At 30.8% G+C, this 6,587-nt stretch overlaps 1 long non-coding RNA gene across 1 annotated transcript; it reads right to left on the bottom strand.

Moving 5' to 3' along the window:
* Nucleotides 1-56: 56 nt before the first annotated feature.
* Nucleotides 57-5,873, bottom strand: LOC148204872 (uncharacterized). The gene is made up of 2 exons (XR_015782448.1): nt 3,102-5,873; nt 57-2,525 (listed from the first exon to the last, which is right to left on the bottom strand). It is a non-coding gene; the product is annotated as an uncharacterized LOC148204872 (long non-coding RNA).
* Nucleotides 5,874-6,587: the final 714 nt, after the last annotated feature.

Genomic DNA, 6,587 nt, shown 5'->3' on the forward strand with positions numbered 1-6,587 from the left:
GATGTTAAAATTTTGAAACTTGTGCCCTTTACTCAAAGAAATCACTAGCTACAATATTACATGAAAAAGAAACCTTGCATTAGGATTCTACTGTACAAACATTATATGTATTAAGACAGCATAAAACCTTCAATAATTGCATCCACTTCTAGGTTAGAGTGTCATTACACATTGTTTAGTTACTAGATTGCAGCAGGTAATAATAGTTTAATAGTAAAACTAGGAACATAAGTGGTTTATGTCAGGTGTGGAGGAAGCATGTTTGATTAAGGGATGCATATTATGAATAGAAAAAGGAATCAAAGAATCAAATCTCTGCATCAAAAGTGCCCATTATACCCTAATATCCAAAAAATAATCATAACATATATACTCTTTGATGAACTTTTCATACTTTTAGGAGAAAAAATAGTATCATTTGTATAAATTAATTTATATATTAACTAATTTGATTTTGGAAAATTTCCTTATTTTTATTTTTAAAAAGTGTTTATGAAAAAAAAATCAAAGTCAAATTTGATGAGTACTGACAAACGGGTAACTATTTGTCAATATATAATGTTAAAACACATTCTTTAGAAGTTAATAAGACATTGCAAACATTATTAATGATTAAGATCATCAAAAAATATACATTGTAAATACTTCACTCTTATATGAGTTTTGTTACTTTTAATAAATGGATATTAGATAAGATGAAAGCATGTATTAAACAGTATTTCGTTAATACTCTTATACAACAGCTTAAGATTGTTTGCATAAATTTTTCTACAACTACTCAACAAAAGCAGAAAAATTAAATAAAATATGCTTCCTAATAAATTATAATTAATTGATACATGAAATTTATAACAAAGATTGAATTAGTTTCTCTAAAATAATATTTTTATTTTACACATAAACTTGTAATAACTTATGGCACTTATATTTATACACTCAATCTTGATAATAATGGTTGAACTCGATAATGCCCCCAAGAAGATAAATTGACCAACTTTAATTAACAGCCACACATTTTCCAAATGCACAAAAGAATATACCCCACAGATATATAGTTGACTTATATCATGCTATAATCGAACTTTTAAAATAGATTATTATTATTATTATTATTAATTTACTCATTGAAAACTGGAGCTTCCAAAACGTATAAGCATAAGTATTTATAAGTATTTATGCAAGGGAAAAGAGAGAATAATTTGTCCCATAAATAGTAAAATTTGAAAAAAATTATCAATACATAACTAATCAGTATTAGTTATAATTTAAGCAAAAGTATTAAACTATAAAATAAAATAAAAAAAAATCAACCAAGAACTCCAAAAAAAATTTAACTTGAAGGTTGCTAAAACATCATCTGCAAAATGTTTCCTCCTCTTCATCCAAATTCATAAAAACATGTAAAGGTTTTCAGTAACCCACATTCCCACCCTGTTCAATCGATTGAGTAATCAAATTATGATGGCAATTCAAATTTGGAGTTTAAATATTCCCCAAATTATATCATAAATTTGTATTCAATTTTCAAGTCTAGCACATGAACTCAAAACATTATATGAAAATATATATCACTCCTAGCCATATATTATTAAGGCAGACACTAATACAAAGCATCACAAGCATCTTCCAAAAGCTGTCTGCATTAAAGATGCAAATTTACTATGAAGTTTGCATATCAGCAGGCATAATAATCAAGAATGACCACTAAGATCATATTCTCCAAACATGTAAAAACACAATATTTCATATGTAGAGAAAACATTACGGACACAAATTCAAGAGAAAAAAAAACCTCCTTAAAAGATCAAACTACAGTTTGGAAGTTATTCTATATCAAAGTAAAAAAAAAAAAAAAAAAAGTGTCTTGCATAAAGCAAGTATACCTTGGTGAAAGTCATGTATATGCTCCAAACAAAATAATATACAATTCAAGAAAATTGATATATCCAATATCATACATAAAAACTGCTAACTGTGCTTTCAGTGGAATAAACAATCTCGTCTCCAATACTCATTTCTTTTTTGGCTGTGTACGCATTTATATATGTTGAAATTCTTATCTGGACTGTTTCTAATGTCATGTGTGATGATCCTAATGATCATTAAAAAGCTTATTTTTTTCGTAAGAAAAATGTATATTAAATATAAACTACCATTTCACTGCACAAGATTGCAGAAGAAAGGCATTCACACAACTACAAAAGCAAATATCTCCAAAACAATCGTGAAAAACAAAATGCAACCATGTGAGAAAATAAGAACCCCTGCATAATTTTCTCAGCCTACCCTTTAACATTCTTTCCATTGATATAATATGGCCTTCTAACATTCGTTTGAGTCAGTACCTCAAAGAAAAACTGCTCTTGAAGACATAGTTATAAGTTATGCAAAACTTTACTCATTATGCAGTCACAACACCTCTGTAGCAGTATTGGAGAAAATTATTCACCTTCATATAAACATTTACAAAGAAGATTCCTGTAAGCACACCAGTGATTACAACAGATTATGTGGTTTTTAGGCATCTGCAAAAGTAAGGGACAAAAGATGAAGAAAGACATTAGAGGAAATTGTCTATAATATACTCAGCCTAAAGCCCTTTGATGCATTGGATGAGACTTTTGTTGTTGTCTTGTTCAGATATATTATAACAGCAGTATACATACATGTTTTTGTAAATACAATAACTTAATCAGTATTCAAAAGTCATAGATATAGTTCTTAAGAACAATCTATTCATCTAAATTATGGTTGTGATTAATCCATAACAACAAATGATCATAATTATTAATCACTTCAAACAAAGTGAAACCTTTCCATTATATACACTATTTACTGCTGCAAATTTATTTTGGGTTGTCTTTGTGCAAACTGGGGTGTGTGTATTCATATATATTGTCTCTATCAGTATAACTATAAACTGATATATTACAGAAAGAAGTGCAAAAAAGGTAACTACAGAAAAAATATACCAAAATTAGTCTTACGTCATTTAAACTAACGACTACAAATTTATCAGAAAAAGTACATAAACCAAACAGAATTATGGACCATCAATCAAATCACAATAATGTAAAAGTTGCACAAATTAGCCAGTATACCTTGACAGAATCAGGAGATTGTGTCATTCATTCGCCAGCATCTAAAATTCTTCCAAGCCTATTAGTATCAACAAGATCGATTTCCAATGAATTCAACCAACTTAAAATCATAAGATAATTTGATGCACTGCTCAAAACTGCAGTAACATTGATAAATGAATATCCAAAAATACAAGATACATATTACTGAATGAATATCATTATTTTTCAATATCATTCCGGATACTTAATATAAAACTTGACAAAGCCCCAAATATTATTCATTGTGAATTACATATATATATGTGCTAAATCTACTACGGTCTGTAATTTGGTAAAATAAATACTTTCAGGGATTGCAGGGATGGTCTCAGGAAAAATCTACTATAAAGCATCATAAGGACTTGGTCTTTGATATTTGTTTTAAGAATTGGAAACAAAAAATATGAAAACTTGAAATCCAAAAACCAATCAGTGATGGATTTCAACATTATCATGAAGCTAAACTTATCTGAAGAGAATAAGGGTGTGAATGGATAACTTCTCTATAATCACATACAGGAGAAAAAAAAGTGAAAGATGGCTAAATTAAAATTATATGCATGTTATAATTTTAACAATTAGATTATGAAGAAGCTGTTTTTTTTTTGTGTTGGAGAAGTATATATAGACAGTTTATCCAAACATATCTTTAAGGCTGTTAGTTTTGCAAAGCTGTTATAGCTATACTTTTATATGTTTATGAAGATGTAGGACCAAACAAGCTGAATTTGTCTAACCATTGCACGTACAACTGGAATAAAGAGTTTGATTGTTAAACCTTTTCAGTAACAAATTGATATGTGCTTCTTGTCCAACACAGCCACGATAGAGAAATACCAGCACTCTTTCAATATCATTGATAAAAAGCAATCACAACAAGTGGATATTTCACTGTTATAAGAAAGGTAATATGCTAGTAATGTCCATATAACAGTGACAACTAAGAAGATTCAGTTTATGCTTCTATCAGCTAAGCATCAAACTCAATAAGAAAAATAAGATTGCAAACTGTTCATATAAAATGCATGTTTATCAGTTTATCAAGATCTAACCAGAACCTTAACACAGTATTAGAATCCATATCAGAAAGAAAAAACCAGAAAAAGAAAAGCAAAGTAAAATCATTTGACCAGTGCTCACTAAATGGGTTATTATTCTGACAAGTTTTGGTGGGTAATGATAAACCCTATATTGACGAACCTAAGTATAGGGTTGTTTGCTAAGAATCAGACCACACAATAGTACTGTTTTGGAGATTCTAACTAATTAAGCCAAACACTGTTTCAGGTGAGAACATTACAGCAATGAACAAGTTGATGGCCCGCATACTCTATATACTTAAAATATGAAAGGCTATGGAATCAGAAAAACGATAATAGCTAGCTAGATGCTAGAAAGTGAAAACAACAACAAGTGTGGACCATACTATGTAGCATGTATGGTCCCTCCCACTCGCTAGCATACAAATACACATAAAAAGATAGAAAACGGTGCCCCTCAAGGTCTGCACAATAACCAGGGCACCTTGTGCAAGGTAATGCTATCAAAAGTCACACTTATCCGTTTTGCAAGGACTAATATACTATAAACCATAATAAAGACAATCAAAGAACACGTATGAGCCTGTTTCAACCGATTATAGTAGCAGATAAAATAAAACAAAATACAAACATACATATTAGCAAAACACCAAAGCCATAATATAACTTTTACTCACTGTTGAATAATAGTGAAACAGATAAACAACCATGTAATTGAACTGTTTCAGTGAGTGAGAGAGAGAGAGAGAGAGAGAGAGAGAGAGTGAAGATGATGTGGTTTGGTTTTGGTTGATGGAGCAAGGAGAGTCGGAGAATTTTCTGGCACCGAAAACCGACAGAAAGAGTAGTGAGCACACAAAAGCAGTGATATAGAGTTATATCATGTGCCTCTTTGTGCTCACTCTCTTCTGTCAATTTCTGTCCAAATAGAAGGAATTAAAAGAAACTAAGTACACATACAATAGCATCCCAAATATGGAAAGTTTCACAGACAAAAGGTTTGGAAAAATCTGAAGGGAAAAACAAAAGCCACACAACTGAGTCAGATCTGAGGAGGAAAAATGTGACATCCATATTAAAGGAAAACTTCACGAAATCTGGAGCTAAAAAGGTGGAAAATCTAGGATCTGACATGCATGTTCTCAGAGGAACACAATTCTGAGAATTTAGGGTTTGTCACCAACAACCTCGGTCCGACAAATAAGGGCACAAAGAAGGAAAACAAACCCCAGAAGACGAATCAAGAGATAAGGAAGAAGATGAAATGGTTCTGAGAGAAGATAAAAGAAGAAAGAAAAAGGGTATGAACACCATAAAATAAACTGGAACCAAAACCATGTTGGGAGACACAAAACTCCTTCTCTCTCTCTCTTTCGGTGTCTGACTTTCTGTACATTGAGTCAGAGAGAGTCATGCAAAACGTAGAGATGACAAGTAGCAAGCTTGGGAGATGGGTGTGACAGATCTATATGCATGATGGGGTGTGAGAAACTGAATAAATAGGTGAAAAAGTGATGAGTTGAAATGAAATGAGGAGTGCAATTTGTTTTTGTGTGTAGGAGCAGCAAAAGGGCAAAGATCTTATCCTAACAATGAAAATGGAAATTGAAATGGAGCAGCCTTTTTGGTTTTGGTGTGTGAAGTGTGTGGAAGAGAGTGGTAGATATATAGTAGTTTAATGGTACACTCAGAGAAAATGGGGTTTGAGTTTCCCACTTACGCTAGCAAAATTATCATCATTATCATCACTCTCTACCACTTCAAACCCATTCTCTCTCTCTCACTCTTCTCTTTTTGGGAACACAAATAAAACCAACACAAAGCTTTTGTCCACACATTTCCTCATTTCATTTCCTTTCTTCTTATTTACTCATAAATCATCTTACCCTTTTTCTTTTATCTCTTATTTCATTTTTTTCATTTCTCTCTAACTATTCATTTTTTTCATCCTACCCCACTCTATTTTTGCCCTACATTACCCTTCCTATCGATAACTTTAAATCTTTCTTCAACACACCCTCTCACTACTTCTTTATTTCATTTGTATGGTGAGAATTAAATTCAATATTTTCTATTTCCAACGCACATTTACTCTTTCATTTATTGTCTTCATTTAATGCTCTCTAGCCATACAATAACTCTTCTGTTTCTTTTTGTATCTCATTTAAGGTTTCTATAAAAAAAAATTACCATAGATGTGATAAATTTTTAAATATTTTACTCTGATCTTTCTTTTTACTCGTGCTGTTTACAGTTTAAGTGTATAAATAACAAAAGGGTTATTTTACCTTTTATTATAATTAAAAAATCCGATAAATATGAAGGAAATAGTCGAATATCGTAGAATGAATGAGTTGTGATGTATTTTAATATTGTTTTCCATGGGTCAAAGTGTTAAAATGTTTGTTTACTTTATATATACGTA

Source organism: Vigna umbellata, chromosome 1 (genome assembly GCF_029865625.1).
Source record: "Vigna umbellata cultivar VRB3 chromosome 1, Vumbellata_1.0, whole genome shotgun sequence".
Lineage (NCBI taxonomy): Eukaryota > Viridiplantae > Streptophyta > Magnoliopsida > Fabales > Fabaceae > Vigna > Vigna umbellata.